The sequence below is a fragment of the Tinamus guttatus genome, unplaced genomic scaffold (assembly GCF_059628265.1).
Source record: "Tinamus guttatus ecotype Peru unplaced genomic scaffold, ASM5962826v1 Tinamus_guttatus_pri_ptg000944l, whole genome shotgun sequence".
NCBI classification, from domain to species: Eukaryota; Metazoa; Chordata; class Aves; order Tinamiformes; family Tinamidae; genus Tinamus; species Tinamus guttatus.
In genome coordinates this window covers 1-10,750 of record NW_028289478.1, presented here as the reverse complement: position 1 = coordinate 10,750, position 10,750 = coordinate 1, and positions in this window count along the sequence as shown.

Sequence of the window (10,750 nt, the reverse complement as noted above, 5' to 3'; positions counted from 1 at the left end):
CCTGGGCTTTTTCCTGAACTTTGTGTTGTCTGTGTGAATCAAAATGTCGGTATATAGGGGGTCCCTCTTCTGTCCAGTAATTTAAAAAATTCAACACATAGCAAGCTTTTGCTATGCGTTCCTGTGGGGATAACCCTACGCTCCCCTTTTTTTGTTTTTGTAGCATATTCTTAAGGGTGCCATGTGTACGCTCAATAATTGCTTGGCCTGTGGGTGAATGGGGGATACCTGTGATGTGTTGGATTCCCCATTGTTGAAAGAATATTTGCATTTTTTGTGCTATATAAGCTGGACCATTGTCAGTTTTTATAGTTTTTGGCACTCCTAACATTGCAAAGGCCATCATAAAGTGTCGACATACATCTTTGGCCTTCTCACCTGTATGTACAGAAGCATAGATACAGGATGAGAAGGTATCAACAGAAACATGCACATATTTAAATCTGCCAAATTCAGGGATATGAGTTACATCTGATTGCCAAATTTCAAGCGCAGAAAGACCACGAGGGTTTACTCCAATGGATGGTACTGGTAAAATGCGTTGGCAGCCTGGGCATGACTGTATGATTTGTCTAGCTTGTTCCTGAGTCAATTGGAACGACCTCCGTAACGCTTTTGCATTTTGGTGATAAAAATCATGCGACAAGCGTGCTTGTGCAAAGCGATCTGGTAGAACTACAGCTCCTGCAAGGCTGTCTGCTTGAGCATTACCTTCGCTAATAGGTCCAGGCAGTGAGGTGTGCGAGCGTACATGTTGGATAAAGTACGGATAAATCCTTCTGTTTAATAGCCATCTGAGCTTCCAGAGAAGTGCAAAGAGGGTCTCGTTTGAAACCTCTTTTAAAAAGGAGTGTGCTAACCTAGAGACTAACCCTGCGACATAGGCAGAGTCTGTTATAATGTTAACTGCAGAGGGCCATCGCGTAAAGACGCGGACGACCGCTGATAATTCCACTATTTGTGGTGAGCCTGTGACAACATGTACGTCGCTCTCCCAATGCCCTTCATCATTTTTCCAGACTACAACTGCACGACCTGTCCTACCTGAGCCGTCAGTAAATACTGTAAGAGCATCAGGTATTGGCGTAAGGCTCAAATGGGAAACCAGTAATGGAGAAAGAGAGTTAAAAGACTGTATGATTTTATGTCCTGGAAAGTGGATACTTATTTGTCCTGGATAATCTGCCAAGGCACACTGAAAAACAAAAGACTGGTGAGTCAAAAAGGTTAATTGTTTTGAACTGAGCGGTAAATAAATAATATCAGGCTCTGTGCCATCTAGAAACATCAAACGCTCTCTTCCTTTTTGAATAACCATCGCAATCATATCAATAGCGGTGGTGACAGTTTTGCCAAAATTATGAGGTAGAAACACCCATTCTAAGATTATTAACGGACATGCATCCTGTGGTATCCATTGTGCTAACAGGCCACAAGGTTGGAAGCTAGAATAAAAAACAAAAAGACTGATAGGATAGTTCTGCTTTCGTCTGTGAACAGTCTGAGTGGTTAATTTGTTCACAACTTTGTCAAGTGCAGCTTGCGCAGGAGGGGTAAGCTTCCTTGGGGATGTCAAACTTGTGTCTCCTTCTAAAAGCTTAAATAGAGGATGTAATTCCTCCGTGGAAATCCCTAGGGAGAGACGGATCCAGTTAATAGTTCCCAAAAGTTTTTGAAGACCATTTAAAGTTTTTATGTCTGTTTTTAGAGTCAATAATTGTGGTCGAATTTGATGATCAGAAATTCTCCATCCTAAATATCGCCAAGGCGGAGTTTCCTGTACTTTATCTTCTGCAATTTTTAATCCTGCAGCCGATGCTGCTCGCGTAATCTGACGCAGAGCCTCTTGTGCTGTTTCCTTTTGCTCTGCAGCAATCAATATGTCATCCATATAGTGATAGATGAGGACGTTGTTGAAATACTTCCGTACTGGACTTAAGACTGCTGCCACAAATTGTTGACATAATGTAGGACTATTTTTCATGCCTTGTGGCAAAACTTTCCAATGATATCTGTTATGGGGTTCCATAGCATTGATGGAAGGTACAGAAAATGCAAACCGAGGTGCATCCTGTGGTGCAAGTGGAATGGTAAAGAAACAGTCTTTCAAATCTATTATGATCAAAGTCCATGTTTGAGGTAACATCGCTGGAGAAGGGAGTCCAGGCTGTAAGGCTCCCATATCTTCAATGACCTCATTGATTTTTCTAAGGTCATGTAAAAATCTCCAGGAATTATTTTTCTTTTGAATTACAAAAACTGGTGTATTCCAGGGGCTTGTAGTAGGAACTATATGTCCAGCTTGCAATTGTTCCTCTACTAACTTGTGTAACTGCAGCAGTTTATTTCGTGGAAGGGGCCACTGATCCACCCATACCGGCTTGTCTGTTTTCCAGATCAAGGGTTGGACCTGCTGCTGGATAGTAGCCCCTAAGAAAAATCCGTACTTAACTGCATGCCCCATTGACTCAAACAGTCTCTCCCCCACAGGGTAACGGATCCAGGCAATATAAATGGTCTAATGGTTGCGGTTCTCCCTTCCGGACCAATAATATTTATCAAGCTTTCGCTTTGCATTGGGGTACTCTGCCCACCAATTCCCGAAAGCGATGTATGCGCATTCACTAGGGGTAAACTGTTTGGCCATTGCGAGGCAGCGATGACTGTAACATCCGCTCCGCTATCTAAAATTCCTTGTGCATTAAACTTTATCACTCCTGATTGTAGTGTACAGGATATCTGTGGGCGGTTCATAGTTATCTGTTGAGTCCAGAAAATCTCTGGTTGTCCCGTGGACCCAAAAGAGCCTATGCCGCATTTAGTTTTTGCAGCATTTGGTGTCTGTGGTAAAAAGTATACTAATTGTGCTATTCGGCTCCCTGCTGGCACAGTACAGGGTGGTATCGGAGCCCACACCATTATCTTTATTTCTCCTTTGAAATCTGCATTGATAACTGCAGGTAACACAAACAGCCCTTGTCTTGTTGTTGAAGATCGCCCAATCAATAGTGCTGCTATTCCTTGCCCCAGGGGGCCATGGACACCAGTTGGAATTAGCACAACTGATGTATCAGTAATTAGCACTTCTATTGTGGTGGCCAGGTCCACACCGGCGCTGCCCCCTGTGCTGGCGCACAAGCGGCGGCTGCTTCCTGGTGAGGCCGCTCTGAGGGGTAACTTGCTGTCACAGGGCGACCCCTCGCCGCGCTGCGCTTGAAGTTTCCCGAAGGGGCTAATGGTTGACCTTCCTTATCAAATTTTGATCGACACTGATTAACATAGTGTCGTCCTTTGTGACAGCGCGGACATATTCCAGGCGCTCCTCTGTTTGCTTGCCTTTTTGGACAGTATTTACGGATATGACCAAATTGGCCACAAGCAAAGCATGGATTTTTCATAGACATTGTTGCAAACATCTCGGCCATCAGAGAACATTCATACAGTTTAGAGCCGACGTTAATGCACGCCTTCAGCATGTCATCAATAGTAGGATCTTTTAGTGTTCGCAAAACTCTCTGGCAATCAGGGTTAGCGTTCTCAATTGCTAGTTGTTTAAAAATGTAGCTTCGTGCTTGTTCATTATCAATTTGCTTCTCCAGAGCCTCATTAAGCCTATCTAAAAACTTCATGTAAGGCTCATTCGCATCTTGTCTTATGGTAACAAAAGGCTGTCGTTGTTTACCAGCCTCCGGGACGGCCTTAAGGGCGCGGAGAGCAAGTGCCTTAACTTGCTGCAGGCCCTCAGGGGGAATTCCTGCTTGTGCTGTTGTGGCACTGTGGTCACCCTCCCCCATTAGCATGTCCACAGTAACAGTCCGTAAAGGACCTCTTTTTGACTGGCGCTGGTTTTCCTCCCCCTGTGCTCGAGCAAGCTCTCTCATTTTCGATTCCCACATCGTATATTGCATATCAGTCATAATCAGGCGAAACAAAGTTTTAAAATCGTGAGGAGTAAAAACCGAAGAATCACAAAGAGTTTGTATAAGGTGGGTGGTATATGGTGCGCCAAGGCCGTGATCTGTCACCGTGCGCCGCACGTCCTTAATAAGATTGTATGACAATCCTTCCCAGCGTGGATTCTGGTCTGGCGCATAGATAACGGGGAAGGCTTTCAGCATGCCCACATCCCCCACCTGTTTTGCTCCTCGTTTTACTGAAGCCCATTTATCATGCAGATCCAGGGAGTATAGGTCTGGTTCCTTCTCAGGGTTAATAGGACCCGGGTCAAAAGGATCATCGTCCTGGTCATCAGGCGACTGTACCGTGAAGGCTTTTGTAGTGCATTTTGTTTCCTGATTCTCATCAGGACATGACTGAGGTAATGGAGGCGCGGAGGGGATGGCAGGAGCCTCGACTCCGTCATTTGTGTTCAACTGCGGCCCACTGTGAGATTTCAGCGTTTCGAATACAACTCGCCATTGTGGTAACAGGCCAGCAGCAGCCTTATCACCGCGAGTGGCACAGTCCCATAATCGGACCCCAATTTGGTCCCACTTCTCCGTATCAAATACGTTCTTACTGTTCACGGAGGGATCGTTTTTAGAAGCCCATGCAAGAACCTTTTGTAGATCTTCCTCATCTAATTTCTTGCCCTGTTGTTTTAAGATCTTAGAAAAGGCTTCTAAAACATCTTTTTGTTCCTTCGTTAAGTGTAGCCCCATAGTCCCCAGCTGCTTACCTCTTTCCTTTCAAGAGGTGTTGGTGTGCACACAAAGGACGCTTCCTTTCAGCGTGATCCTTACGCTTCCTTTCAGCGTGAATCCCGGGAGTTCAGCTGGGCGGTGCAGCCAAGAGAGAGCTAGTCTTCGTGCCCCACGTTGGGCGCCATTTGTTACACCTTGCGAAAGAACGGACTCAGTCTGGGATGCAGAGTGAGACAACTTTATTCTCAAACCAACTCCTTTTATACTCTTTTAACACAAGTGTTGCAAAGATTACAATCAATCAGCATCTTGCCAGCCGTGCAGTTGTGGTTATCTTCTTTTCCTTGCTTTGTTCCTCATCTGCTGACAAGACATTCCACATGCTGTTGTTGTCCTCCTCCTTTTCCTGCTTTGCTCCTTGCTGATAAGACATTCGTCCTTGTGGTCAATCGTCCACTACCAAGGCATTCAGCACTTCCGTCTCCAAAGCAGGCCTCCACAATTTTCTTTAAGCAATGGATATTAATAATCTGATTTGCTCCTTGGCATTTTTAGTCACACTTCTGTTTGACTGTAAATAACAGTCACTTGGAGGCTTCCTGCTGCTGTTCTGAAGGTCCTTGCCTAATTAATTCCCAACACTTTTTTTTTCCCTGTGATTCTGATTAGCAGTTGCAATCAAGTTCAGCAATTAGCTGCCTCCTTGAACAATGATTTGCTCACTCCACCTCCCCACATAAAGCTACATTTGGTTGATGCTCTGCAAAGGCATACAAATGCATTTGCTTTGTGTTCCCTGCCCATGCAGAACGGATCAGATTTGTCACTGCCTGCACATAACCTCTGCCCATCTACATCATACCTACTAATCATCCCAAGTTGCTCCAACAGACGTCAGGAACATAATAAATGGCCTCTCCTACCTGTGATATGCCCCTTCTCAGCCTCTTGTACACAGCATTCAGAAAACAGCAACAGCTTATCAAATCATTCTGGTATTTGGAGCTCCTATGGTTTGGCTTAGTTGCATCAAATTACTTTGCAAAAGACATCTGCTTCACATTTAATGTATTTTCTTTAGTCTACTAGGAATCCAAGGATAAGCCATAGGTCTAAACATCTTTGGATGCTTTGGAAGTCATATTCCAATTTGTAAAAACATGGAGAACATATCCATGCTAGAGCTTGAGAAAAAATTATCAGAGTGAACCTTTCTTGTTTTTAATTTCTAGAACCATTGCAAATTTAGAAATTGTACTACTGTCTTTGTTGCTATCAAAGACCCCAAACAAGAGGGACATAAAATTTAAATTCAAGTATGCAAAGTCAGTCTACTCCAAGTCATCTTCAGCAGTCCATACCTGAAAAGCAAGGAACCAAAGATGATGAAAAGTGGTAAACATTACAGCAACCTCATGGACATTTATTACATATTTGCCAATTAGTGTGGGTCTTTGGCATTCTAATCACTGCACACTTGGTGACAACTTCTAGACAGTATTGTTTGATGAAGACTTTCTGCAAAAACATTCTTAGTTGCAGGTCTGTTCATAAATTGATTCTAGAACTTCTAATTCAAACATTAACTTCATATGCATACCTACCTTTGTTTCCATTGCTTCCATGCAATGGTAAGGAAGGAGGGAAGGAAGGAGGGAAGGAGGGAGGAAGGAAGGAGGGAAGGAGGGAAGGAGGGAAGGAGGGAAGGAAGGGAGGGAGGGAGGAAGGGAGGAGGGAAGGAGGGAAGGAGGGAAGGAGGGAAGGAGGGAAGGGAGGGAGGGAAGGGAGGGAAGGAAGGGAAGGGAGGGAGGGAAGGGAGGGAAGGAAGGGAGGGAAGGAAGGAGGGAAGGAAGGAGGGAGGGAAGGAGGGAGGGAAGGAGGGAGGGAAGGAGGGAGGGAAGGAGGGAGGAAGGGAGGAAGGGAGGAAGGGAGGAAGGGAGGAAGGAAGGAAGGAAGGAAGGAAGGAAGGAAGGAAGGAAGGAAGGAAGGAAGGAAGGAAGGGAGGAAGGAAGGGAGGAAGGAAGGGAGGAAGGAGGAAGGAGGGATGGAAGGAAGGAAGGGAGGAGGGAAGGAAGGGAGGAGGGAAGGAAGGGAGGAGGGAAGGAAGGGGAGGAAGGAAGGAAGGAAGGAAGGAAGGAAGGAAGGAAGGAAGGAAGGAAGGAAGGAAGGAAGGAAGGAAGGAAGGAGGAAGGAAGGAAGGAAGGAAGGAAGGAAGGAAGGAAGGAAGGAAGGAAGGAAGGAAGGAAGGAAGGAAGGAAGGAAGGAAGGAGGAAGGAAGGAGGAAGGAGGGATGGAAGGAAGGAAGGAAGGAGGGAAGGAAGGAAGGAAGGAGGGAAGGAAGGAGAGAAGGAAGGAGAGAAGGAAGGAAGGAAGGAAGGAAGGAAGGAAGGAAGGAAGGAAGGAAGGAAGGAAGGAAGGAAGGAAGAAGGGAGGGAGGGAGAGAGGGAAGGAAGGAAGGAAGAAGGGAGGGAGGGAGAGAGGGAAGGAAGGAAGGAAGGAAGGAAGGAAGGAAGGAAGGAAGGAAGGAAGGAAGGAAGGAAGGAAGGAAGGAAGGAAGGAAGGAAGGAAGGAAGGAAGGAAGGGAGGAGGAAGGAGGGATGGAAGGAAGGAAGGAAGGAAGGAAGGAAGGAAGGAAGGAAGGAAGGAAGGAGAGAAAGGAGGAAGGGAGGAGAGAGGGAAGGAGGGAAGGAGGGAAGGAGGGAAGGAGGGAAGGAGGGAAGGTAAAGGAGGAAGAAAGGAGAGAAAGGAGGAAGGGAGGAGAGAGGGAAGGAGGGAAGGAGGGAAGGAGGGAAGGAGGGAAGGAGGGAAGGAGGGAAGGTAAAGGAGGAAGAAAGGAGAGAAAGGAGGAAGGGAGGAGAGAGGGAAGGAGGGAAGGAGGGAAGGAGGGAAGGAGGGAAGGAGGGAAGGAGGGAAGGTAAAGGAGGAAGAAAGGAGAGAAAGGAGGAAGGGAGGAGAGAGGGAAGGAGGGAAGGAGGGAAGGAGGGAAGGAGGGAAGGAGGGAAGGTAAAGGAGGAAGAAAGGAGAGAAAGGAGGAAGGGAGGAGAGAGGGAAGGAGGGAAGGAGGGAAGGAGGGAAGGAGGGAAGGTAAAGGAGTGCAGAGAAATGCTGTACTAGTTGTTTTATTGTTTATGCCTTGTAGTTTTTGGCTGTGTTTTTGCATGTACTAGACATAAGGGATTCTCACTTACCAGCAAGGCTTTATTAGTGCAAAAGAAAAAAGGGGGAATTGCAGAGAAATGCTGTGCTGAGAATCTGCACTGTGCTGGGAATCTGCACCACCTGCGCCTTGCTGATAATGTGCTGGGGAGTGTTAGTGAGTTGTCCTTGGCCGGCTGGGAATGGGGAGCTATGTGGGAAAGAGTAGTTAGCCGTCTCTGGTAAACAACTTTGCAGAGCTGGGAAAGAGCCTATGCGGCCGGGACATAGCAACCTCCCTAGCAACCAATCGTAGCTAACCTGGATATCCCTCAGATGCTTGTAGGTATAAATATATGTGCACTTCCGCTAATAAACGGAGCAAGATCTAAACTCATATTGGGATCGTGTCTTGTAATCCGGCTCGGCTCCTGTAAAGGCCTGTGCAGTTGTCCTGCGCCTGGTTCCAACAAAGGAGGAAGGGAGGAGAGGAAGGGAGGAAGGGAGGAGAGGAAGGGAGGAAGGGAGGAGAGGAAGGGAGGAGAGGAAGGGAGGAGAGGAAGGGAGGAAGGGAGGAGAGGAAGGGAGGAAGGGAGGAGAGGAAGGGAGGAAGGAGGGAAGGAGGGAAGGAGGGAAGGAGGGAAGGAGGGAAGGAGGGAAGGTAAGGAGGAAGAAAGGAGAGAAGGAAGGAAGGAAGGAGGAAGGGAAGGGAAGAGGAGGAAGGAGGGAAGGTAAGGAGGAAGAAAGGAAGGAGGAAGGAAGGAGGGAGGGAGGGAAGGGAAGGGAAGGAAGGAAGGAAGGAGGGGAGGAGGGGGAAGGGGAGGGGGAAGGGGGGGGGAAGGGGGGGGGAAGGGGGGGAAGGGGGGGAAGGGGGGGAAGGGGGGGGGGAAGGGGGGGGAAGGGGGGGGAAGGGGGGGAAGGGGGGGAAGGGGGGGAAGGAAGGGGGGGGAAGGAAGGGGGGGGAAGGAAGGGGGGGAAGGAAGGGGGGGGGAAGGAAGGGGAAGGAGGGGAAGGAGGGGAAGGAGGGAAGGGGGGAAGGAGGGGAAGGGAAGGAGAGGGGGGAAGGAAGGAGGAGGGAAGGAAGGGAGGAGGGAAGGAAGGGGGGGGAAGGAAGGGGGGGGAAGGAGGGGGGGAAGGAAGGGGGGGAAGGAGGGGGGGGAAGGAGGGGGGGGGAAGGGGGGAAGGAGGGGGGGGAAGGAAGGGGGGGAGGAAGGAGGGGGGGAAGGAAGGGGGGGGGAAGGAGGGGGGGGGAAGGAGGGGGTGGTGGGGGGAAGGAGGGGGGGGTGGAGGTGGGAAGGAGGGGGGGAAGGAGGGGGGTTGGATGGGGGGTAGGGAGGGGGGGATGGAGGGGGGGGAAGGGGGGGGGGAAGGAGGGGGGGGAAGGGGGGGGGAAGGAGGGGGGGAAGGTGGGTGGGGTTGGTGGGTAGGTGGGTGGTGGGTGGGGGGTTGTGGTGGGGTGGTGGAGGGAGGAAGGTAGGAGGAAGAAGGAGAGGAGGGGAAGGAGGGAAGGGAGGAAGGAAGGAAGGAAGGAAGAGAGGAGGAAGGAAGGAAGGGGAAGGAGGGAAGGAGGGAAGGAGGGAAGGAAGGAAGGAAGAAGGAAGGAAGGAAGGAAGAAGGAAGGAGGAAGGAAGGAGAGGAAGGAAGGAGGGAGGAGGAAGGAAGGAGGAAGGAAGGTTGGTTGTTGGAAGGTTGGTGAGGAAGGAAGGATGAGGGGTTGGATGGTTGGTTGGTTGGTTGTTTGGTGAGGAGGAGGAAGGAAGGATTGGAAGTTGTTGAAGGAGGAAGGAGGAAGGGAAGGAAGGAAGGAAGGAGGAAGGAAGGAAGGAAGGAAGGAGGAAGGAAGGAAGGAAGGAAGGAAGGAAGAAGGAAGGAAGGAAGGAAGGAAGGAGGAAGTGGAAGGAAGGAAGGAAGGAAGGAAGGTGAAGGAGGGAGGAAGGAAGAAGGAGGAAGGAAGAGGAAGAGGAAGGAAGGAAGGAGGAGGAAGGAAGGAGGAAGGAGAGGAGGAAGGAGGAGGAAGGAAGGAAGGGATGGAAGGAAGAGGAAGGAAGAAGGAAGGAAGGAAGGAAGGAAGGAAGGGAGGAAGGAAGGAAGAAGTTGAAGGAAGGAAGGAGGGAAGGAAGGAAGGAAGGAAGGAAGGGTTGGTGAAGAAGAAGGAAGGAAGGGAAGGAAGGAAGGAAGGAAGGAAGGAGAAGGAAGGAAGGAAGGAAGGAAGGAAGAGGTTGGGAGGTTGATGAAGGAAGGAAGGAAGGAAGGAAGTTGAGAGGAAGGAAGAAGGATGAAGGAAGGAAGGAAGGAAGGAAGGAAGGAGGAGGAAGGAAGGAGGAAGAGAAGGAGGGAAGGAAGGAGGAAAGGAAGGGAACAGGAAGGAGGAAGGAAGGAAGGGAAGGAAGGAAGGAGGGAAGGAGGAGGATTGGAAGGAAGGAAGGAAGAGTGGAAGGAAGGAAGGAAGGAAGAAGGAAGGAGGAAGGAAGGAAGGAAGGAAGGAAGGAAGGAAGGAAGGAAGGAAGGAGGAGGGAGGGAGGAGGGAAGGAGGAAGGAAGGAAGGAAGGAAGGAAGGAAGGAAGGAAGGAAGAAGGAAGGAAGGAAGGAAGGAAGGAGGAAGGAGGAGGAGGGAGAAGGAGAAGGAAGGAAGGAAGGAAGGAAGGAAGAGGAAGGAAGGAAGGAAGGAAGGAAGGAAGGAAGGAAGGAAGGAAGGAAGGAAGGAAGGAAGGAAGGAAGGAAGGAAGGGAAGGAAGGAAGGAAGGAAGGAAGGAGGAAGGAAGGAAGGAAGGAAGGAAGGAAGGAAGAGAAGGAGAGGAGGAGGAGGGAAGGAAGGAAGGAGGAAGGAAGGAAGGAAGGAAGGAAGGAAGGAAGGGAAGGAAGGAAGGAAGGGAAGGAAGGAAGGAGGAAGGAAGGAAGGAAGGAAGGAAGGAAGGAAGGAAGGAAGGAAGGAAGGAAGGAAGGAAGGAAGGAAGGAAGGAAGGAAGGGAAGG